The sequence below is a fragment of the Pimephales promelas genome, chromosome 9 (assembly GCF_988280905.1).
Source record: "Pimephales promelas chromosome 9, fPimPro1.hap1.1, whole genome shotgun sequence".
NCBI lineage: Eukaryota > Metazoa > Chordata > Actinopteri > Cypriniformes > Leuciscidae > Pimephales > Pimephales promelas.
Window position 1 is genome coordinate 31,698,635 of NC_142777.1, and position 26,364 is coordinate 31,724,998.

General features: G+C 36.7%; 1 long non-coding RNA gene across 1 annotated transcript in view; it reads right to left on the bottom strand.

Annotated features, from left to right (window-relative positions):
- Positions 1-631: 631 nt before the first annotated feature.
- LOC148977581 (uncharacterized) overlaps positions 632-26,364 on the bottom strand; it is a 57,259-nt gene continuing 31,526 nt past the window's right edge. Inside the window, exons 2-3 of the long non-coding RNA XR_016169798.1 lie at positions 11,114-11,245; positions 632-1,131 (exon numbers count right to left, since the gene is read on the bottom strand). This is a non-coding gene — a long non-coding RNA (uncharacterized LOC148977581). The remainder of the gene's footprint in view (positions 1,132-11,113; positions 11,246-26,364) is intronic.

Genomic DNA, 26,364 nt, shown 5'->3' on the forward strand with positions numbered 1-26,364 from the left:
ACTAACAGAATGTTATTGCTAATATCCATTTGCTTTGTTTTCCGAGTCAAGAATGATGAATGCAGATGGAAATTATAAGGACAGAGTGTGTTTTTGTTGTTTTTGTCAAAAGAATTACATCCATTTTCAACTTCCCTTAAATTGCTGGCATATCCTCCATCTTGTTTGCTTGCATTGTCAATTAACAGGGTTTCACAGTATTTAAAAATATAAAATTTTATCTAATTATCAGGAAGTTTTTTTTTTAAGATTTCCTGGCCTGAAAAGTAAAGGTACAATAATGTACCAAGTGCAACATGTTCCGTAATCAACATCTTTGTTGGTCCTGGAACAACATTCCAATCAACCAATCAGATTTGAGGGACAAGTAAGCTTACTACCAATGATGAATGCAGATGGAAATTATAAGAACAGAGTGTGTTTTTGTTGTTTTTGTCAAAAGAATTACATCCATTTTCATCTTCCCTTAAATTGCTGGCATTGTGCATGACAGCAACCAGTGCATGACGATTAAAAGGTGCATTCATTTTCTTTTCTTTATTAAAACGAGATTGCATTCCATCATTTTCTTTTCTTTATTAAAAAAGATTGATAGATTGATTGACTTTTTGCTATGTCTTCATTTCGTTTTGGTAATTTTCTCAAATGCATACATTTAAACAAGTCTGTATATAAATTTGAAAAGCAGCAATAACAAAAGCATGATGAAAAATGTTCCCAATAAAGTTTTAATGTGACTTGCACATTGCTGGTGACTTGCACAAATCCTGGTACATTGTATAACCTCTGGCATTTCGGAGGCTGAGATTCATTGCAAAGGCAGACTAAGCGATCAAACTATTAGAAAATATATTATTTGCAATCAACAAAATTTCTCATACATCATAATCGTGGCCAAATCCGTACAACATGCACCAGGCGGGGGAGAGGGAGGGGATGGGAGGAGGGATGAATGGATGACAGTGGGTTGCATAAGACAATAAAATCAAGGCTGTTCAAGAGCCGAGATGGATTGATGAGCCCGTTGAGAGAAAATGGCAGTCAGCCAGATATCTCAGAGGTCAACACAGAAGGATACCTCTCCAAAGAAATGATGCTTTTAAGAAGGCCAAGGCTGCCAGGGCAGGTTTCCTGTAGGGAAATCAGAAAAGGAGCGTGAAAGAGAGAGAGAGAGAGAGAGAGAGAGAGAGAGAGAGAGGGATAATAAGAGAAAGAGATGCAGCGTGTTGAACCTAAACAAGTGAGGGTGGGGAGCTGAAAGAACATGTACGGTTGAACTCTGCTAATTTAGATTAAAAAATTTCCATAATAATGAGATGAATTTCACTTCTCACACGTTACAATTATGGTTCTTTTTCATGGCTAACCGCTGCTAATTCATTCAGGTGGTGAGGCACACCTTGGTGCATTTAAATTTATTTATACCTCCATTCTCACTGCCAGAATTTACATACATTATTCTATTGTCAATCTTGTTTTATTAATCTACGTAATTGCATAAAAAAAATGCAACCGGAAAAAAAGAATAATGTGACACTTTTACATAAGTGAAAAAAAATCCCCCCATCTGTCCGTTATCATTTGCAGCACTGCTTTGTACAAACACTTGAGCTGTCAGAGCAGGATGCTGAAATCAGATTTATGCAAACCATATGCTGTGAAGATGAGTATGGTTTATAGGCAAAGAATAGTCTTATGCTCAGGTATTGCTTAAGGGTCTCGTGAAGTGTTGGTGCACTCTAAAAAACGATTCGTTGGCCGAACAACCATTACTTATAAAAGTAATTGGATCAAACATAAAAAATTAAGTATTCATAACTTTTCAACGTTTACTTAACATATATACTGTAGTGTGTGTAACACAAAAACATAAGTTACTAGGTGCACTTAAATGTATGTATAAATAAAATGAAAAATACATAAGGCATGTCAAAATTAAGTAAATCAAGCATATCATTTTAAGTACTATATGAGCCACGTGATGTGCAATTTCCCGTGATGCCTATCCAGACAAAAATTTTAAGCCATTTTATTTCACAGCACATGTGAAGACGTTGAGAAGAGGTAAGCTTATTTTTTGTACTTAGGCCTACACATGATCATTTATTGCATTTTTGGTCAAGAAATTTACTTTTAACTGAATTTCAGAATTGTTTCAAATTTTGCATCAACCATTAGAAACGTGTTACTTACGAATGTAAACGTTTGTAGTCTACATGTTAATGAATGAAATAAGTGTTTTGCACGTGAGTATTTGAAGAGTATATTGTGTTTTTTCAAAATATATGACCATGATGTTGGCTTATGCATTAATGGTGTGTTCACACAGAACGTCAATTTAATTATTTGCGATAGCAGATCTTGAAATCTGCCTCACACATTGTGCATCTCCTATCATTCACCTTTTGACTCCCTGTGTCACCCATGCTACAGCCAGCACCAAGGGCTACAGTTTCCTTCTCATGCACCTCTCGTCTCTGACGGGGCAGTAAAGAATATATCTGGGGTCTACAAGTAGATTTATGGCCAATATGGAAGCTTGCAAAGAATGATGTTTACAATTACTTGTGGCTTGAACACAGAATGAGCCAAGAACACACTACAAGACTTTAGAGCAAGCATGTCACACTTTAAGGTTTGAAATGTGTGAACAATTTGCGACAAAAGGTCCCAAATCACAACACTGATGATGATAGTGATAGGTACAGATGCTTTAATGAATTTCAAACTACTTTGAAATCAGACCGACCACTGTCGTTTTCCATTTTTTACTTTGTGTTCTGTGCAAATCAATGCAAAAATATCCTCCATGTTGTTTGCTTGCATTTTGTCAATTAACAGGGTTTCACAGTATTTAAAAATATAATATTTTATATAATTATCAGGAAGTTTTTTTTAAAGATTTCCTGGCCTGAAAAGTAAAGGTACAATAATGTACCAAGTGCAACATGTTCCGTAATCAACATCTTTGTTGGTCCTGGAACAACATTCCAATCAACCAATCAGATTTGAGGGACAAGTAAGCTTACTACCAGGGCTAGCTACTTCTACATCAGTGTTATTCACCAATCACTCCCTTCTGATTTTTGGGGTAACTTATGGGTAGGGTTAGATTTAGGGATAGGACTACATTTTCAGACAGAACTGTTTTTCCAGGATCCACAAAATATTTTGATCAAGGAACATGGGTAAAATCACAGTGACCAAAGATATGTTTGCGGTTACGTTTCGCTGTTAAATATTGGTAAAACTTTACAATAAGATTTCAATTTTGAACATTAGTTAACTACAACAGTAATAATTCTACAGGATTTATTAATCTTAAAGTAAATTTCAAAATTGAAGTTCAAAAGTTGCATTTGTTAACTTTAATGCACTGTGAACTAAAATGAACAAGAACATTTTCATTAACTAACATTAAGGTTAATGCTGCAGAAATATATTGCTCATAGTTAATGTTATATTTAATGGATTAACTATGTTAGCAAATTAGACTTTATTGTAAATTGTTACCAAAATATTTAACTGGCTAGAAATTGCTTCTTGTGAGTGCTGTAAAATCTGTAAAATATATGTTTTAAATCCTTTTAAACAGTTGGATAAGAGCATGATTGGTTGTGTAAAGCGAGCACCAACATGACAGAAAACTAGAAACTGTGGATCTGTGTGCAAGGCGTCAAGTCTAGTAGTATCTGCCTGGCATTAGCAAAAAGGCTTTGAAATCCAACAAATGCGCTGCAGTGGAAGATCATTATTCTGCCATATAGGTTCAGAAAGGACAAGAAAGGAAAGAAGTCGTGTCATGTAGCAGTGGGTTAGTTGAACACATGACATGTCTTGTTTTTTCATTCAATATCAAGATTTTAGGTAAAACTTGAAATTAATTAGCACTGTAACCATACAATCACCTTGCTTTCTTCCTTCACTCATTTATTTTAAATTGTCCAGCTGTGTGACAATCGATTTTCAAAAGTATAAAACGGAAACTCTTAATTCATTATTCATATGCGGTCATAAAAGGTGCATTCAAAGCTGTAATTAAGCAAGTAGAAAATGTATTTTGAAGTATGTCACATTGCATGTCAACTTTCCCAAAGTAGTTCATGTCACTTCACGATGACTCCTGTGACATATATTTTTACGGTTTTTTTATTTATTTAATTCCCCCATATAACACAGGGCCATTGCAGCATCCTGCAGTGCGGACAATGTTAAAATAAAGGCCCGCAGTCAGCCCTGCGAGAAGTTCCTCAACATTATTTTTTTCATCTCCGTCTGTCAAGAGCAGTGTCTCTCACTCCACTTAACAGCCTGCAGAAAATAAAGTACAGAAGCTTGTCATAAATGCCTATATAGCTTATTAGAAGCTCTGCCGACAATGTCCAACGGCTAAAATCAAACAAATTAAGCAAAGGGAATGTTCTGTCAGGCAGGAGCTGTCATACATACATATAGGTCATTGTGAGGCTGTGGAAAGACACAATTATGCCCCCTGCTGCACTGCTCTTTGGCCACTGATGGCATTTTTGTCCCATGATTCAGCCTGAGGATTTAAGCTTGCTCAGTCGCTTTCATTCCTTTTGTCTATGTTCCACTTTTTTTCCTAGTACCCCGAACAAAGCCTGTAAGGATACATGTAAGCTAAGAAAATTGAAAGGGGTCATTAACTGTATGTCAACTCATGACATTCACTTGTTCCTTGCCACTGTTGCCTTGGCTTTTGGCTTGCTTAGTTGGGGACATTTAATATTCAACAATTATTGATCTGTGTTGTATTATTTTCATGTTATCACTGTGAAGCTGCTCTGATACAATCTGTTTGGTAAAAAGCACTATATAAATAAAGGTGACTTGACCTGACTTGGTTTTTGCATTCAAAAACATCAAAATGAATAAGTAATAGGCTATTTTCTACCCTAGTTTTGAGCCAAGTTGAAAAACGCTCGTTTTTTATGGCCGTTTCACACTGATGACTTAGAAGTAAACGCCCACTGCTGTGAGTGGATAACAGTTTTGCATATTATAATGAGTTTCAACTCACCCGTCAGTGCAGATGGGGGAAATTGTTTTGAAAACGTCCAATGTTGTAAAATGGCACAACCGGAATGATTCGAGCATACATGTTCGCCCCAGAGTCCGTGCGTTGCACCATTCCTATCACTATCACGATTTTCACTATCAAGTGTAACTGGGTCACGTTACACACGCGATTATAAAGGTATAAAAGTAGTTGACAAGTAGTCTTCTAAAGCCATTAGCATTGTATGATGGACAAACCAACATGTAATCCTTATCTGCTGAAAACACAACATCTGATCATCACATGACATAAAAGAATGACTTTTGGGATCACTGACATCAAATAAGTTTAAAGCATATATGACTGCAAATGAGGTTTGAGGGGTGTGACTAATGAAAAGAGTAATTTATGGTGATTTATGGTACATTTTTGGAGCTTGGCAGTGAAAGTCACCATCGCTTCCAGTTTTTGGATACAGCAGCCAGGTCGTTCTACAAAACATGTTGGCAACGTGGGGTTTTAGACGACGTCAGCATAAATCACTCTAAGACGATTTAATATGGATAGAAAACAAAAACTATGAAAACATTTTATTAAACAATACACGGTTTCATTTGGTCTGTAAACCAATAATAAATGTTTGTGTGCATTTACACGTTTTACATTAATCAAAAAGTAAAAGTCTTTCTGGTGTTCACTGAAAACTGCAAAAACTTACTTGAATCCATTTGCATTAATATATAATGAAGATTTATGCTGATATTGTCCAAATCTTTGCTTTGCCTAGGGCATTTTCAAGCTTTTTGGAGGGTAATTCATCTTCTGTGTTCAATGGAAGAAAGAAAGTTGTACAGGTTTGGAATGACATGACATTAGTAAATCATGACATTACTCTAATTTTTAGGTTAGACAATCCTTTTAATGTTTCTCATAGTAGTCTGATCAAAGCACCCTTCAGACATCCTCATTATGTTCTTTGAAGAACCACTAGCCTTACTGCACCCTTTAGTTGAATTAATTTTGCTAACTGTGCAAACTGTAGACTCTGCTGGCACATGAACCCTCCATGAATAATACAAATTGATTCCACAAAGAGGCTATAAAACTTTGGACATTTACTATGCTGCACTGCCTGAGTTTTCGTTTTAACTCCCTCATAAATGAACACTCATGCAGGGGAAAATAAATAAAATCAACAAATAAATTATGTAGGTTTATCCAGATGTTAATCGGTCAAGTGGATTGAACCCTGAGTTCCAGGATTATCAGGAGAGCTTATCTTAAAGCATGGCCGTGTGTCCGACTCAAACGGTCTGAGTTTCTTGTTGAAGGCTATGACATCCCATCAATATATAATCTTCATAAAGTGCGACTTGTAGGGCACAAGGAGTTGAAGTGTTTAAATTCAACAAAATCCTTCACAGTTTGACTGAGATTTCATTAATGGTCATGGCTTCAATTTCAGTTTATCTTTCCTCAGGCCTTTATAAATGAACCGCATGACTCTTGGGCAGGAACATGAGCTCACTAGGACGGGTCAAATGTTGACAACTGCGCAAACCTCGGCTAAGATGTTTTAAAAATGTAGGTGCAGATAGGAGACATTAATAGCACTCAGGGGAGATGAGCATTTGCCAAGAGAAGATGGATTGTGTGTAAAAAGGCTGGAATTAACTTTTCACTGCAGAGGTGGGTCAGATAAGGGCTGCCTGCGGGACCCGGAAAGCAGCAACCAAGAGAAACAGTGGAACTGAGTGAGAAGGTGGGCGATACAATTATAAATTATACACTAGTAAGGAGTTGAAGGTGAAGACAATGCTAGCAAATGTCATCTTGTAGTTTTGGAGAACAGACTCCACTCTGAGAACATGATTACTCGCGTCTTTATTCTCAGAATGATGTCATCTGTACAAGCATAAACCCGGTTAAAGGATAGACATTATTCATCATCACTGCATGATTGTCACTTTTTGAATCATCTGATTTCTTCTGGCGCTTTCCGGCGCATGCGCAGAACGATGCGCATGTTACAAGAGGTAAAAACGATATGAATACTGTTCGTTTTCTCACACAAATAGCTCGTTTCGTGTCTTAGGCCATCAATGTGTACTTATGAGTCATTGATCATGTTTAATTTGGACTTCTCTGTGCATGCTCTTTGAGGTGATCCCGGGGTGGACCCCATAAATCTCCATTATATGTTCATCTTCATTTAATTTGGAAACAATAAGCCGTTTTGATTTAAACGCTGTTTAATGTTTGATTATCACGTTATTATCCAATTGATTGAGCAATCTTCTATCAATTGTTTCAGCTGCTTCTCCTCTGTTTTGATTCTGTACTAGTGTCATAGCACCCCGTGTAACAGTGAAAAGATGGGAAGCTGGAAAATGTTAATTAAAGTAAATTCTTAAGCACACTAGCATGCGACTAGACTACTCAAAAGTTCAGATATGCAGAATTAGAAATTCAAATATTCTAATCAATATTTTCAAACAATGCAAGTTTCATAAGACTGTATATGAAAAGCTATGTATAGGCTACTCGATCAAAATAGTTAACAACTACAAGCCATGTATTTGAATAATTTTACGTTTAAGTATATCTCGATCAAAAGATTGAGTACAAGTACATGCCAAATATACTGTATTTGGACTTTGCTCTCAGTATAAGTACAATTTAAATATATTTCTGAGAAGTACATAGAAGTATATTTTTAAGTATAAATATAGACTGAAAGAATGCTTATTTTTAGTTTAAATTTGAATTTGATATCTTTATTTTGAACATGGAAAAGAAAGTATAAAATATAAAACAATGTTACATAGGAGATGTACAATTGATGTGCTCAACAACAAATGAGCAGCAAACAAAGTACACTTATTTCATTAAAGTTTTATTAAAGTTTATTAAGTTTATAAGTTTATTAAAGTGTAAAAACCCTTACAAAAAAATTACATCAAATGGGATATGTAGCACAGCTCAACTTTTTTAGACATGTTTTTAGATTTTTCAGAAATAATATCAATATTTTCCATTAGATGTTAAGTGTTTTTTCTGTAAACTGGCTTCCATACCTGGCTTATTTAAAACAGTTGCTAAAAGTGTAGTTTTGCAAGACACTCCTTCAACTGGTATTAAAGGTTGATGTTCTTGACTTAAAGGTATAGAGTTAGATTATGTACATAGAAGTATAATATTTGCATTTACCACCCAGAAGAAGAAAAAAAAAACATTTTCCTTTGATGCAAGAAATGAACACCAAGTGGGATGCATAAATCAAATATGAAATGCAGTGTGTTTACAAAATCACCATAGGATATTGGCTCAAGCAGGCTTGAAGCGTATGAATCTTTTCATTTGGAAAAACATTGATGTAAAATAATTTATGGAAAATAAATAAATTATGTAACCCAGCAGAAATATGATCTTACATCTTGGGTGTTTTCTTTAACACTTCTCCTCTTGACATTATTTCAACAAGTCTAGCAACACTTTAATTAAAAACAGCGCCACACAAGGGGTTACGGTTGAATCAAGCGTGCCGCACAAGCCCTGAAAAGTGAAGCCAAAATGTCTCGATCGCCCCACGGTGACATGGTCATATAGGTCATAAACCCCGCCTCCCCGTGTTATTCAACGAGACGCAAGACTTTTTTCCAAAGGTGGTTTCTGTCATTTGCTGTCATTTATCACGCTAATGTAAGTTTGTATTAAGTTTGATTGACAGGTTCTCTGAGTGAAGTGGTCACTGAAGCACCAACAGACCTTTTTTCGGGAGGTTCAGAGGACAGAGGAGATTGTACTTACTTTATTTTTAACAAGCCTTTTATCATACTGCAATTCTGCGAGAGTGAGGGCGGAGTGTTGATTTTGCAGCTTTTCTTCCTCACAGCTCGCAAGCAAACAGCATTTTACTTGAACCGCGGACGATAAAAGATTGCTTAGAGATTATTTAATTAAAAATTGAGTTAAAATAGGGAGTCGAGACAGCACAAACCTTACGTGATTAAAGTGCAGAGGAAAAGAAAGCGAAGAATGACAGAGGCTACGTGCCAGTGTACAATACACAAAGCACTTTGGGTGACATGAAAATTGGATTCAAGCACACTGTAATACTGTACTACACCCCCAGGTAGCTGACAGAGGCAAATTTCTGGAGGAGCAGGAGACAGATCATGCCTGAGAGTATATGCAAAGGACAGTCTACACGGCTGGCATCTGATATGAGCCGAAATATCAAAGACAGACAGCTGCCTGCGCAGTCCTCCTCCACACTCAAACACACTCTCCCCTGATGCTCAAGAAAAAAAAAAAAAGCTTTTGATCTAAAACAACGTGAAGCTGCTGTATTCTCAGATGTGAATTAATATTGCATGGAAACAACCTTGCAAGCCATTCCTCTTTTTTTCTTTTTCTTTTCCTTACCCTCTGCAATGGAGTCTGCTGCAGCCAATTTGTCATTCAGACCCATCCAGAAATCAAGCAAACAGTGGATGTGCCTTATCCCCCATGTTGATGATGAGTCAGTGTCAGTTTGGGCAAATTAATGACGACAGCTGCTAGTGTTGTGAGTTTGTGTACAATTCCACCACTTGTCAATCATGTTTTTCCCGACTGGGGAGGTTTTTTTGTGCTGTCGTACTACAAACGGCATCAGCCTCGCTGTCAGCGGCAAGCTAATGATCAGAGCAACCCGTTCAAACATTTATATTGTTTTAGGCAGGTATCTTAATAAGACAGCAACGTCACCCCAAAAGACTATCAATCCCTAGACAATTGTGTTCAAGTCTTTTCTTCTTAATGCAGCAAAAAGCTGTAGGTTTGATATACAGTGGTACATTGTAAGTCGGATGTGGGATAGTCTCACTTGATATCCAAGACTTTAAAACAAAGAATTTCTGTTGCCTGATCTTCAGAAACAAAATGAAAACATTAGTTCTGTACTCAACATTAGTTTTGTACTGCGTTTGATTGTCAACAAAGACGTCTAGCAAGCAATCACATTTTGGAAAACAATTATGCCATGCGATGCTGTCATTTGTTCCTAAGTGTAACTAGGACCTAAAGCGTGCTAAACTGGTTTCATGATGGGTGCCTTGAAGAGGGGGTTGGGTTAACCTGCTAGTGCTAGTGCTAGTTAAAACGTGGATTATTCCTGAAATTCATAATTTATTTGGATATGTGTTTGTGTATTATTACATTAGGACATATCTAAATTCTATTGTACAACAGTTATATATTTCTGTCAAGTTAAACCGAACTTTTATTTTGACGGGTTGTCGTGATGACATTTTGAGTTTCTGTGTGTTGACGTCATGATGATAGTTTTTCTCAAATGAAGCGGTTAAAACAATGGTAAGGGTGATTTGGAGAATGTGACTGAAGAGTAATGATGCTAGAAATTCAGCTTTGGCATCAAAGGAATATTAAATTATATTTTAAAAATATATTCAAATAAATTATTTCAAATTGTAATAATATTTCACAATATTACTGTATTTATAATCAAATATATGCTACCTTGGTGAGCATAAACATAAAAATGAGTCTGTCTATATATATATATATGTGTGTGTGTGTGTGTGTGTGTGTGTGTGTGTGTGTGTAAAGTTTTGGTTTCACTATTAGCTACAGTACATGCTCGTTGGTTAAAGGGTGCTCATATGGAAAGCACTGTTCAAATACAGTGTGACACTTTTTTCTGATCCCATTCCTCCTCTATCAACCCATAATTTCCTGTCCTATCTCTGTTATCTTTTAAATAAAATTTAATAAAAGTTTGTGATAATTTGCAGCACCTCACTTTTAATGTTGTGCTTTTAATCACCTCTCTTTCGTTTTTATCTGAAGCCTTTTTTATTAAAAATTGGTTCCCAACTGCTTTGGAGTCCCATCTATCAACATTGATTAAGCAAAGCATATGCAGAAATAGGTCTGAAATGGAAGCTTTAGCGCAAGTTCGCCCATGAAGACTCAATTGTTACATCACTTATTACTTTCTCATCGAACCAATGGTGTTCTAACACACGTATTATAAAAGATGGGTACTTGCACATGTCTGAGTTCGCAGATGCTGGCGCCTATATTCACCTCCATCCTCCCCACCACCATCAGGACGGTCCCTTCCCATTCCTTCCAGGGGGTCGGCTGCGCACATGCCTTGGTCTTCAGGCAGGAAATGCAGAATCGGTTACCCTTCGGATTGTGAGTTACAGACAGGGCCTACAGGCAAAAGAATTTATATCACAACACTTGCTGGGCTGTTAATAAATCGATGCTTTGTTATATCATTTTGCCTTCCGAGTCTTTCTGGTAGTACTACACGATGGCAAAACAGTTTGAATTGTTAAACTTCCCTGGCATTTTCCATAGTGGCAGGTAATTTTAATCAGCATTTCTATGCTGTTAATCCTCCTGCACATCCCTTGACACCTGGAGAAATGAAATGCACTTCATTTGTCTTTTAGGTGCAGATGTAGACTCCAGCTTATGGCATTAGAGTATATGTCAGAATTCTTTAATTTGAAATTTCTGCACACAGGATCTTGATAGTAATTGCTGTGAGAATATCATATGAGCTGAGATACAAAGAGCATGACAGTAGTCCGGGCATCATGAATTAATGGACAGAAATCATAGCTGAATCTTATAAATATGTTTATTTATTTATTTTATTATTTTTATTATTATTTTTTTTTTTTTTTACATTTGTTTACAGTGGGAGGTTATTTTCATGAAATTAGACTTTTTTCATGATATTGTAATTTGAACCAGCTGGAAATATAAAATATAAAAATACAAATATAAAAATAAAGGCTGGAAATATATACATTTTTAAATAAAAATAACTCAATTTAAATCAGCATCAACAGCAGCAGCACAAACATATTACAAATAAATATTTTAATATTTAAATAAATCATGAATTTGAATAAAATGTATATTTCAAAATTATATTCATACAATGATGTCTTAATCTCCAGCAGAGAAGTGAATTGCACTGATTGCCTGTTTGCTGCAAAAGTCACTCTTTCAGATGCACACGCTTCAGAGTTAATCACTGGATCAAACCCTGAGTTGACAGAAAACGTGTTTGCTGAACCTTATCTAAACCAGGATGTCAACTCTAAACCTACTCTGAGCTTGTTCAACTAGCTTCATGCAACAGGCCTTTATTGTCCTTCTCTAACAGGACAGGAGTGGTGTTCCCCGATGAATCTGTTATTTAAAGAATTGGTTTTGTGAATTAATCAATGACTTACTCATATAGACTGGTTAAAGTGGGCCGGAACAGTCCAGAACTGCGTTCTGGCACCTCAGATAAATAAATAAAAATTAATAGATTAATTAATCTTAATCTCAACGACGAGCCGACTGACCAAAATCCCTTCCTCTCCTCCCCGCTGAACGCGAGCAATTACAAATGCGTGAAATACACTCACGATGGTCGAGCGCGGTAAAGTTAGCTTTAGGTTCGATATTCACCAGACATTTGTTTTCCCTTGCCACTGTTCTAACTAAGACGTAAGCAATGGAAGGGCATAAAAATGGACTTAAATGTAGCCTTGATGAGTGAATTATTCAGTGACTCACTACTAGACTTAGTCCCTGAATGAATCAGTGCCTTTACGATTCATCGGTTCCAAACGATTTGAAGTAATTGTTTATAGACCATTTCACAAGATGTAAACAACACTAGTCCAGAAGCACTTCCTGTTTCAGTTTGTAACTGTTTTCTTTATTTCACATGTAAAGAAAACATCTTAAAGATGTTTGTTTAAATTTTTGATTCAGTTTTAAATGTTCTGTTGGTTGTATTTTATCCCAGCTTTTATGTAGTGTTAAAAAACTGAAACAGGAAGTGCTTCTCGACCAGTGTTGTTTACATCTTGTGAAATGGTCTATATACAATTCAGCAACTCATTCTTAAAGGCAGTCACTTGTTTCTTCTGGCATATTTATGAAGTTCCAAACAAAGCCACAGCAGAAAATAGAAAATAAAATGTACCTTTAAACAGCAATGAATGAATTAATTGCCTTAATTAGTATTGCATTTGAGATCAGCCCAATCAGCAATGAATAACAATATATTTTTTTAGCAGAGACCCCACTAACTTGAAACAATCTCAAAGATTGTTTATCTCTGGGTAACCAGCAGGGAAGCAGTTTAAGAATGCTCTTAAATTTACATTTTAATAATTTTACATTTGAAAAAAAAAAAACCTGTTAGAGTCTGCATGATGCCCACAGCAGGCAGCATAGTACAAACAAAGAAGATACATCTAAAGAAGGGCGGTTCTAAAAACATGCATTAATGAATCCAGGCTCCATTAGTAAAAAAAAAAAAAAAAATAGAATGTCTAAAAACATGTTTTCAGGAGTGAGAGCCAGATAAAAGCTGTGGAAAGGAGACAGAATTATATCACATGTGTGTGTGAGAGAGAGAGAGAGAGAGAGAGAGAGAGAGAGAGAGAGAGAGAGAGAGAGAGAGAGAGAGAGAAAGAGCATTGATTGTAGAGTGAGATAATATCCAAAGCTCTCGCAGTTTTAAAGAAACCTTTATGTTTGATCAGGCCACAATGTTTCTGCATTGTTTTGCATCCAAGTTGCACTGACATGACATATGTGAATGTTCTCTGATGGCAGATGAAAGTATCGTAGGAAGGAAACGTGGCACAGCCAATCAATAACTAGCGAATCAACTATGACCATCCGCTTCATTAATGAGCAGCCATGTTGTTCACAACCCAGCTTTTCTTATTTTCTTACACACTTTTCCCTTCTTTCACAGCCTAACAAGGTAGTTATTTTATCACACTTTCAGCTTTCAAATGTAGTTACGTTCACGAAATGATGAAGTGCACCAAGGGAAGGCAATTCTGAGGATGAAACTGTCAGTGTCTAGGGGATCAAAGTAATTTGCGAAGAGCACACACATCAAACATCCCAGTACAATGTGTTACCTAGCAACCTCAGACCAGGTGTCTCACAGCAGATGGGAAAAAAAGAAGTCTTTTCTTCAGTTACGCAAGTTTATAAAAATCGATAACCAAGCAGAATACATGTGAAATGAAGGTAGACTGTGCCCTCCCCGATGCCGTTCTTCAGGCAGTCCTTCATACAGATTGCCAGGCTGCTTCCCTCCTACACACTCTCACATTCTCACCTGAGACAAAGCTGCACTGACGTTGGTGCCTCAGGTGGCCCGTTTCCAGCGAATAGATCCGTCAAGGCTAAGTTGGCCTATCAAGTACAATACGTCTCGAAAGAGGGTTCATTCAGCCACTGAGGGGGTGATGCTGCTGGGGTACCAGCAAGTGCTCAAAAATCATATTTCTGCACTGTAAAAAAATATTGTTGGTTTAACTTAAAAAAGTAAGTAACCTGGTTGCCTTAAAATTTTAAGTTGATTGAACTGGAAAAAGTGAGTTAATACAATGAAGGAGATTAATTTAATCATCAGAAACTCAAAATAATAAGTTCTCAACTAAATAAATTAAAAAATTATTAAAAAAACTATTATAAATTATTTAAGTTGATTTAACAAAAGATATATATATATATATATATATATATATATATATATATATATATAGAAATATATATAGAAATATATATATATATATTTACAGTTGGTTGAATGCAAGTTTGGTACAATCTAAGTTTGGTATAGGGATGGGCAACGATTAATCGCGATTAATCGCACCCAAAATAAAAGATTGTGTTTACATAATATATGTGTGTGTAGTTTTTATAATTAATTTGTATATATAAATACCCAAACATACATTAATATATTTAAGAAAAATGTGTTATTAATATAACGAATATATATATATATATATATATATATATATATATAATATTAATTGTGAATAAATATATATAAAATATATACATACAATACATGCATGTGTGGGTATTTATATTTCAGCAGTTATTATGTGTGTCCCGTATTTCTGTCGACTGAACCAGCGATATTAATCATTCGTCGAAACGATCGAAATGATTCGGATTCGTTCAGACCGTTCTGTCACTGAATCATCTGAAGCGGTTTCTCGGTCAGTAAGAACAAATAGAGAACAAAATAGCACTGGGTTCAGTTGTTTCACTAGTTTACTTTGAACTAGGCAGCATGGCCCAGTGGATAACGGAATGCAAAGCTTAAAGGAGTCGCGTTTACTCCCCGTCCCGGACACACTGTTAGACCTTACCAGGTTTTTTACTGTAAAATACTGGTAATTGCCAGTAATTTACTGTAAAAATGCACTAAAACTAATAAGTTGTATTTTTTAGTTAACTTGAGTTTTAGTGCATTTTTACAGTAAATTACTGGCAACAGTGTTGCCAGTATTTTACTGTAAAAAACTTGGTAAGGTCTAACAGTGCACTATTATTAAACAGCGTTGCAACATCCATTGAGAAGCGTTTCAATCGGACACTCCTCTCTGTTACAAACCACAAATCACTCAAGGATTTTAACTAGTTTTAAATCGGATGAAACAGCCTTAACATTCCCAACACCACTGATGAGGTAAATAGCAGGAACATGAACAAAGTTAGAATACTATAAATGCCACAATCACCACCCTTACAAACATTTACCATGAATGTAATAATTTACCATATGGTTTGGTTTGGGCAGAAATGTGGAATATTTATATTGAATACTGTGTTATAGTCATTTATTTTGCATTAGATTTATTAGGGGGGTAGAGGAATATATAATTTACTGTGTGCATAATTGTTTACCTGTTTAGGCATTTTTTATACAGTGGTAGTGAGCCACAAGTCTCACTGTCAGGATATTTTAATTTAAGCCTATAATAATTATTAATAAAATAATTCTTACCAATAGCTATGATAGCTGTAAAAAAGATATTTATTATGGTCTGCATACTGTTGGGTACCACATTTCCTAGTAAATGCAAAACCTTTTTTTTTTTTTTTTTTTTTTTTTTTTACTTTAGCTTACTTATTGATACTGTTATGTGTCAATAAATAAGCTAAACCCACCGGCCCAGCTCAACTTTTTGATTTAATAATGCGGCCCTCAAATGAAGCTAATTGAATAGCCCTGTTGTACAAGTTTTGGGGACATTAATGGACTCAATCAATCTACTCCATCTATCTTGTGACCATCATTCTGTATGATGAAGTCTTTGATTAAAATGTGACTTTTCTTTTTATTCAAAATGTTGCTTTAAAGAAAATCCCATTAACCAAATCTGAATTGGTCCCGTTAAAAATATTATAAAAACAAATTAATTAAGATAGAATATTTTTTCTGTGTGTGTGTGTGTTTAAAAGCATAGGCTCTGTTCTTTCTATTCTGTTCCAGAAAAACGCAGAGGTTTTTTGTGATTGTTGCGGGCAAAAATCCTTGATTATGTAGCCCGTTTTCTTTAAAAATTGCGATTTTATGCAATGAAATTGGCAGGAACTTGCAAAAACTGTGGTTTGATAAACAGAAAAAAAAGTGATTCCCCCAACAGTCAACACCCTGTTCTCACTAAGCTACACTGAATAAAATAATATGCTTTATCTAATCATAAAATTGTGGCAACATATTACAAGCAATATTATTAATTAAATTGTACAAAATGAGTGTCCTGGGTGAATGGAGTCCTCAGTACAAGTAAAGCAAATAAACCATGAATTGACACAACAGGAAATATTTATCTTTATCATTGATGTCTGATAAATTAACCAAAGATGCCTCTCTGATGCCTGCGATGGCTGCAATAGACCGCCCAATAGCACAAGCGGTCTCTTTCGCGGCTCGGAGAGAAAGATCAGTGGCCCGATATAGTTCTCGAATCACATCCCCAGCAGACAACAATAAGTAACACAGAGCACTAAACCGGATGTTCTATCCTTTCCTGGTCATGACGTCATTCGCCATGACGCTCATTCTCGCCACTGGACTAGTTAACACGTGCTTCAGACACAATCACGCAGGGACGTTCTAAAAAAGCGTCATCGACGCATCGCGAGTTCCCTCGAAAGGTGACCAGGAAGGAACATCTCCAGTTCACTTAGTTAAGGTTCTCATATTAACTCATGGGAGCGTGATATGTTGTTGCCCAAAGATCATTTTGTTGAGGTAACATGCCTTCCCGTTCACCATAGTAATCCACTTTTTCTCTGCTTCAGATGCCTCTTGAATGCTAGAGTTCATCAATAACAGCAGGGCTTCGTTTCGGCCGAAGTGGGATTTTCAGGAGAGACTCTGCTGGAGGGAGGGCAGAGGAGAGGAGAAGAGAGGAGATGTTCCTCTGGCTCACAGGGACACTTAAGTCAGCCAGCAGGAAGATTGATGTGACACTGTGTTTCTGGGCTGTCTGTCTTACGCAGCAGAAACAGGTGTAAATTAAATGGCTGATGAATGCTTGCTCTAATGTCTTTGACTGATCCACTCCTCGATTCCGACAGCTCGTCTGAAACAATGCTAAAACAAGGACACCGGATATCAGAGCTTACAAAAGAGAAGGATGTAAGCCCAACTCTTTTAAAAAATCATTGAAAAGGAATCAGCCACCCAAAGGCATGAAACATCAAGCGAGTGGCGAGGTTCAAAAGAATTAAATCAGCATTGAGAAAAGAGGAATAATTACTCATGTCAGAGTAAAACAATTGGGTTTGCAATATAATAATACAAGAACAACAGCATCCGGTACAAAAGTCAGATAATAGCCTGACTGTCATAAAACAGGAGATGAACATTGCAGTTCAACAAGCAGACACTAAGGACTCTTTGTTTATTTGCAGAATGGTTAGATGAGCACACAGATGATGAACAGTCTGAAGGATCGATGGATGGAGGAAGAAGGTAAATAATCAAAGGTAGGTGGTCGAGAAGGCAGTGTTGTAGTACTCGAGACTCGGACTCGTCTCGGACTCGGTCTCGAGACCATATTTTAATGGTCTTGGTCTTGTCATGGACTCGTGTGCATTTGGACTCGGAATTGACTCGTACTCGAACATTTTTTTTTTTAGGACTCGGAATTATTCCCGAGTCCACTCGAGTTCAATTAAAAATATTTTTCATGATTATTAATGTATGTTAATAAAATATTTCTTTAAATTGATTGACACGCCCAGTAATTGGTGATTTTCTAGTGCGCAACTGCGCATGACAAATTGTAATAAAATTACTTAACACCACCTACTATGTGGCCTTTTTACCCTAAACTGATCATATTTTTTAAACTAAGTAAATTCAGTAAAAAAAAAAAAAAAAAGGATTTCCCTAAGTAAATAAAAGTAAATTAGGTAATCAACCCTCACTGGTCTCTGTCTCGACTCGGACTCGACTCTCTGTGGTCTCGGTGTCGACTCGGACTCGAGTGAGGTGGTCTCGTCTACAACACTGCGAGAAGGTAGGCTACCTTCTCTTGCAGAGAATGAAGAGACCGGACAACAGGTGAGTGTGTGCTGCGTGCATGATGGAATATTCATTTGCACAATAGGGCCAGTTTACCATTTGCCAGTTTAAACATTCAAACGATTTTAAACGAATCAGTGCTCGCACGCTAGCGGAGATGATTTTCTCTGCCCACATTCAAAGAAAATCCGCCTCAAAAACAGCTGGCCAATAACAAAAGTTATTTTTCACGGAATATATTGCTTTAAAACGCAAAAATGTGTCAATTTCCGTCTTCGTGAGTATACTCTAAACATAGTTGGTTTTGTCTTTAATAAGCATAAAACACATGCCAGTATTCATGAACACAGAATCCGTGCGTACTTAAAGTGATGGCAGCCATGTGTCTGTCATTAATTTTGTTGTCAAAACAATAAAAGAGAGCTTTAAGTTAAAGGAATCAGGATTAATAGCCTATGTATTCAGGACTAAAATACTACCCAGTGTTATTTTCCATTTGATTACTTTATTCATTTTCTGTATATGAATACTAGTGTTAGACCTATTCAAAAACTTCTCTTTATTTGTCTTTATTTGTATCTTTATTCTATTGTGTTTATTTGTGCTACTTTTTTCAATTTAACTAAACAATTTAAAAATCAAGCTTCCTTGTCTTGTGTAAATGTTTTGAGAGATCTCTTTTTCCTAACAGTTTAGATGTTTTATTTTTATTTTATTTTTAAGGGAAATTTAGGCCCTTGGGATACTAACTATAATTTGCGGTTTTGCGTGATGGGACAACTTATAAGCAATTGTTATATTAATCAGTGCGATTTACTGCAATGTCAGAACCAGAACAAAGGTGGATGTTTCTTACTAGTTCAGATGACTAATTCTTATGTTGGTCATACTTCAAAAAATAATAATCTGTGATTCTGAATGCCAGTATCCACATCGGCAATGTGTTAGGCATCAAACAATGTTTGCACCAAAAAAACGCCGGACTGCAACTTTTTTTTTTTTTTTTGTCTTTTTACTAATTAAGGCCTTGCAAAGTAGTTCCATAAACCACAACTCAAAAATCAAAATTGCATACAGCAATTAGCAAAAGAAAAAAAAAAGATTTGGCTGAAAAATAACAGCTTAATGAGACTGCGAGGAAAATATTACAGAGATGTAAAACAGAGAACCAATATACAAAAGGCAAACAGGACATCCTCAACAACAACAAAAACAGTCTTTGGGGACTTTAGAAAATCTCTTCTTTTCCATTGAAAACAAGAGACCGTACCCTGAACTGTTCTGAAATGGGAACTTGGCCTGGGACCCAATGTTTGCAAGACTGATGAGCTTCCATTAACAACACCATGAAGCATCCCTACAATGACAGCTGTTATTTGAATACAGAGAGCAAAAAGAAATACTTCAACAATCTGTCATCAGCTAAACTGATGAGGGTATCTCTCCAAAGGCCTGTTAGCCAGGAAAAATGAAGGGCATGAATCTGGCTGCAGTCTTCCCTTTGAAACCAATTATTTTCTCCATCCTGGGCAGCACTTAAGTCTTACAATATGTCACCTTTTATCCAAAGTGTTGAGTGAAGTGCCAGTGCCTGGAGGTCAGTCCCTTGTCCACTCGGATCAAGCTCATTTCAAACGCTCCATGAAGTCGGCGCTCTGCTGTTGCGTGGCTCAATCGTTTATTGCCAGATTAACAGGAAACGGTTGCGCGCAATTCACCTCCCCAATGTTTCGAAGGTCAAAACCCTATTAATGTACAGTTAATGGCTTTCTCAACATGTTTTGTTAGTTCTTTTCAATCCTATTGATAGTTACTCAGAGAGGAGCCTTTTCAGAATGGAGTCACACAAGGTGAAAGTATATAATAATTTCCTTATTCTGAGCTAAACACAACTCTGTTAAAGTCCTCTTTCAAGTTTCAGTTCTGAACGCCACAAATTCTCATCAAAAGCCCTCTTTGTCTTTCTGTTTCATTGTCAGGGCGACTAAAACAGCGTTCATCTGTTCCACAACAACGTCCACGTCCGGATCAAAGGAAAACGCATCTTCTGCAAGAGCAGCAACAAATAAAAAGTGCGTGTAGGACTATCATATGATGCTAACTGTCATGCATGCATTATTCAACGGCAAGTAAACAAGAGAGGAAAGAAGAGCGAGACGTGTTTTGGCTCTTTACCAACTGTCTCATTAGCCTCACTCTGTCATGAAAAACAAACACTCACCAGGCTCACAGAACACAGCCAGGTCTCCTGTGGATGTGCTACATTCAGTCGCATAGACAGTTCCTCCAGTCAAACAACAGAAATCTTGTACTTACCTCTCAAAAGTCACCGCAGAGGCCTACACCTCGACCACCAGGGGCCAGTGATCTTCCCCACATGGAGCGACAGCGTATTCAGACTTACTGAGTGCCCCATCTGACACTAACACACCTGACTCTGCTAATGAAGGCTTGGAGAAGTGTCTGGTAAGTAGATTCAGGTGTTTTGGCACCAAACTGTGCCAGAACAACAAGAGGATGCTTGACTGCTCTAGTTGCGTCTGAAATATCTACACTGAGTAAAACCCTGCAAGTGTCAGGTCGTCGGTAAATATGTGCAATCATTTTATAGTATTATCTAGGTTAGGGTTGAGTGAATTTCTTAAAAACCAAGATTGAATTCAAGTCACATGATTAAAAAAAATGACACTAAAAATTACTAATGTAGATTAGCAATTAGATCAATCGATAGAAAGTTTTTCCGAAGAAAAAAAGAACACGTCTACTTCCAGAAGGTCCAACACATTGAAAATGTCTGGGATACAGATAACTACACTGAACAAAATTATAAACTCAACACTTTTGTTTTTGCCTCCATTTTTCATGAGCTGAACTCAAAGATACACAAAAGGCCTATTTCTCTCACATATTGTTCACAAATCTGTCTAAATCTGTGTTAGTGAGCACTTCTCCTTTGCCAAGATCATCCATCGCCTCACAGGTGTGGCATATATTCCATGTAGGATAACCATTACCAGCCAATACATTTACATTTTACATTTATCCATTTAGCTGACGCTTTCATCCAAAGAGACTTACAATTGCTATATATGTCAGAGGTCGCACGCCTCTGGAGCAACTAGGGGTTAAGTGTCTTGCTCAGGGACACATTGGTATCTCGCAGTGGATTTGAACCCGGGTGTGCAAGCAGAAAGTAAACTGATCTGGGACCGTATTCACAAAGAATTTTATCTTACCACTAGGAGTACTCCGAAAATCGCACTAAACTATTTTAGCTAGGAGTTTTCTCTTAAACGTTATTCACAACGCCTTTCAGACCTACTCTTGGTAAGGAAAAATGACAACTCCTAAACTAAGAGTGAGTCTTTGTTGCTACTGTATGGATGACATCAATTCTAACACAATCTCATCCCAAGACGTCATACAACTGACGCTTTTGACCATACGTTAACATCCGCCGTTTTAGGGTACCCTTTAAAGTCAGTTAGATGGGGCGTCATCCAACTGACACTTTACCTTTAGCGTCAGTTAGATCAGTGTTTCCCAACCCTGTTCCTGGCGGCACACCAACACTGCGTGTTTTCTTTGTCTCCCTAATCAAACACACCCGATTCAACTCATCAGCTCATTAACCCACCTGATTATGAGCTGATGGGCTGAGTCAGGTGTGTTTGATAAGGGTTACAAAGAATACACGCAGTGTTGGTGTGCCGCCAGGAACAGGGTTGGGAAACACTGAGTTAGATGACACGGGTAGGTTTAGATCTGGGGTAGGGTTAGGATTAGATAACGTCATCTAACCGACGTTAAAGGGTACCCTAAAACGGGGGATGTTGACGTATGGTCAAAAGCGTCAGTTGTATGACGTCTTGGGATGAGACTGCGCTGTCAATTCTCATGCTTCCTCACAATGACCAGAGTTATTGGTTGTTAGATGACAGGGCCATCATGCGGAACATTACACAGACGCAAAACAAATCATGGAATTACGACATCTAAATATAGCTTATGGTATAGTGTCCTACACAAAACAATAATACTAATGTCATCGAAATGCGTAAAGGCAGAGAGAGAGATTTAAATTAAATCAAGGTATAATACCCTAATGAAAACCGCCACTTGCCTAATAATGAAAAATGACACTTGCATTAACCCTTGCTTGGTTAATTGACATCCTATTAGCCTAAATCGACTATTTAAAGCAAGGAAATATTGCTCCTATTGTAATGTAATGTATGTATGTAATGTAATGTAAGTAATGTAATAGTTGAATGACAGTGGATTATGAACTTGCCAAAACAGAAAAGAAAGCCCAACTGGACGCAGGATCAGTTACTGCTGCGTGAGACATGGGAGAGGATTTGCATGCAGATCAATGCAGCATTCCAGCTTGTGTCGCGGACCCCAGACGACTGCGAGACGCGGTGGTGTGTGCTACAATCATTTTTGAATAGGTCATAGTGAGTTAGGAGTCCTCTCTACTTCTTTTAAGCTGTCCCAGACTTAGGCCCCTGGTCATGTGACCTTTCACACTAGTCACATGACATTAATAGATTTTAATCAAGACAATCTATTTAGTCATTCAAAAGTTGAATTTCTTGCTCAAAGTCAACAACATTTTTAGAGCTTCCAGAAATAAGAAAAAAGATGCGGTCACAATTGTGACCGGTTGGATTATACAACGGATTATAATCACTTATCCATACAGGTATATTTAAAAATGCTTTTTTCATTATTTATTTACTATAACTTCTCAACTTTATTTCAGAGTCTGAATGTTACTTAAATGTAAGTCCAAGGGATTTTTATACACATTTCTTCATCTCTCACTCTTTTTTTTTTCTTTTTTTGTTTGCCTGCCAGGTGAAATATGTAAGTCTAGTTGCTTAAAAAATGTATATCATTATCACACCTCTAAATTTGATTGGAAGTCTTATTCATGTCCAAAGCACATGAAGCAACAGTGTTGCAAAGATAATACTTAGGGTTTGGGGTTCATAAAATCCATAAGCTGCCACTATGAGCATTATTGAATTAGGACTTTTTAAAAATAATTTTATTAATGTTATTTTATTATTTACTGTCTTTTTTTCTTTTAATGTCCAGGACAGGGAACATGGAGGGAAATTGGACAAATGCATGATTCATTGCCCATTGCTCCACAGCTAACCGACACTAGGTGAATTTTAGGCTGTAATTTTTCAGTTTTGACTTGGAATATTCTAGACATCCACTGTCATGGTGCCTTCAAGTAGCTGCACAGATGCACATTATAAAAGCAGATCAGGCAGCGCTGAACAGGGTGAGATTAGGTGAATTCTGCTGCGTGACACCCTGACACCAATCACAAACATCTCTTCCGAGGTTAACAATCAATGAACCTCGTACAACTGCGATATATCCACAGCAGAAAGAAATCAGTATGGCCGAATAGAATTGATTCAATTTTTGAATTGCTCTGCTTTCCTTTTTTTCTTTCAGTGGGATTCATTCTGTCTGGTGGCTACACAGTAGATGAATTCCAGGCTTTTTATTGTTATTAAAAAATGCTGAGAAGAGGAACCGACTTTCATGTGAGAAAGCAGAGAAGCTACTTTTCATGAAGCACCTGTCACATTTTTTTTTTTTTTTTTTGCACATTTCAATGCACTTTTTGTTGAGTTACAACTACTTGCAGCAGTTAATTATAGGCCTAACATAGGCGATTCAAGATGGGGGGCTTCAAAGAAGGGCAAATACATTTTTATTTTTAATAATTAATTTTGTGACTTTATAGAAGTTATACTGTGCTTTGTTTGTATATCTGCTGGAATCTTTTACCCCTTACCTGTCACCCCCCTTTTGAGAATGGGGGTTAAGTTTGGTCTTGTTTTAAAGAAAACACTTCAAAAAATGAAAGTATAAAAAAGAAAGGACTGTTTTTGGCTTTCGATCTCACCCAGTCGATGAGAGTGTGTTTTCTGCATTTTCACTCGGGTACTTCCTAAGTGTAGGTTACCTAATGTTGTTGCAAACCCTGAAATGCATCTTAAATTGCTGCCCAGCCACAGCAGAAAGCCTCATAATAGAGGGGACGAAATAGATGCTAAAACACTCTATCCTGATCTTTTTCAATACTCGCAATTCCATTCCTGACTCGCTACAGTGGTTTTGACGAAACAAGCTGGTTTTTATACTGCCAAGGGTGTAGCTCGTACCAAGAGCATGATGAACTGAAACGTGTGTACGTCACGAAGAACCGCTAACATCCAATAGGAAAATTCAACTGCTGTAGCCACCGTTCAACCTGAAGAGGGCAGCACTAAGACATTTTTACACCATATATTGTAGATAAAACACTTTATACACAATTGTCAAAGTTACTCGAATTAATGACTGGTATTAATAAAGATCCATTCTTACAGATCATTCACTAAAAAAAGGTGGTTTAGGGTTTAGTTTACTCTTTAATCGAGTAAATTCTTGTCGACAATTAATTGATAATCGATTAACCGTTACATCCCTATAAGAGGCCTTTTCATTTATGTTATAAAATCTAACCAACCAAACTTTTCAAAAGTATTATAACATAACTTTCTGGATATGATTATACCCTACATTTCTTCTAATTGCCTCTGTGTTGTCTGTACAACTGATTGCTGCTGACAGACACTGCTGTGCAATTATTTCAATGAGTTTTTCGCTGGTCTGTTATTGTAGCGTCAACTACTTCAGATAAACACACCTCTCAATGGCACAAAAAAACAAACTGTGATTTGTTGCTTTACATGTTGGTCAGACAGTCTCTTCCTGTTAAAGTAGGTGGTTCTTGGCCAGAATAAGCTGTGAATCAGAGTTTATGCTGCTAGTCAGAAGTCCAAGATCTGTGATGAATCACTGCTGATTATGAATGTCAGAAGACATCCAGCATAGTGCATCACTCACCTGTACCTAGAATTAAACTCTTGATAATGTCTGACAAGTGTGACTTCCTTTCCTCTAACATAAACAATGAGCTTGCTTCTGGCTGCTCTATATGTGGGATGTGTCTGTTCATTCACAGAAGCATTTTGCCCCCAGTGTGGGCAATGAAAGTGGGTTTGAGTGTTGACAACATATCACACAGTTCTCCTCGAGTGATAATGCATGACAGCAATGATAATATGCAGAAGAAAGTATATTCCATCAAATGATCCAGATCTGCACTGCAGACTTTATGAAGTCATGACCTTGGCTGAGGTGAAGCGTGAGAGTAGCTGATTTGTTCTTTCTTATTTAAAGGTGAGCTGTGTATTTTTTATTTTTTTTTTAAATGTAAGCATTAATGCATCCCTTAATCCCATTAATACATACATGGATTGAAGACAATCCATTCTAATCGATGTTGGAGTGTGGTTGTAGGCAGCTGTATAAGCTTGAGTGATTGTACTTCATTCTTAACTTGCACTTGAGTACTATTGAAACTGAATGTGTGCTCTACATTCTAAGGTGAAAATTATACTACAAAGTATGATGTACACTTTCATTAAAGGTCGTCATGACTTAACCCTTGTGCATCAATTAAAAAAAGTTACACATAGGTACATAGAGGACAAAAATGTTTGTCAATCATAAAAAATGTGACACTTGGGAGCACAGACTTAAGTTTGGTATCATTTTAAAGAAGACCACAATTGCTGAAGTAAAAAAAAAATATATATATATATATATATATATATATATAATAAGTACATCCCCAAAAAAGTTATAAGTTTATGAAAATTATGTATACAAATTATATTATATTTTATAAATCAGGTTGAACTCTAAAACAGCAAGAAAATCAAAGCTATAAATCTAAATAGGTTGTGTTCCAAATTTGAGGATGATATCTCAAAAAATGAGCTTTCAATATGAGTTTGTTTGGGCGTACTGACATATATTTCCCTATTGGGTGCCAGTAAAACTCCACTGGTGCACACAGTGATTGGATTTG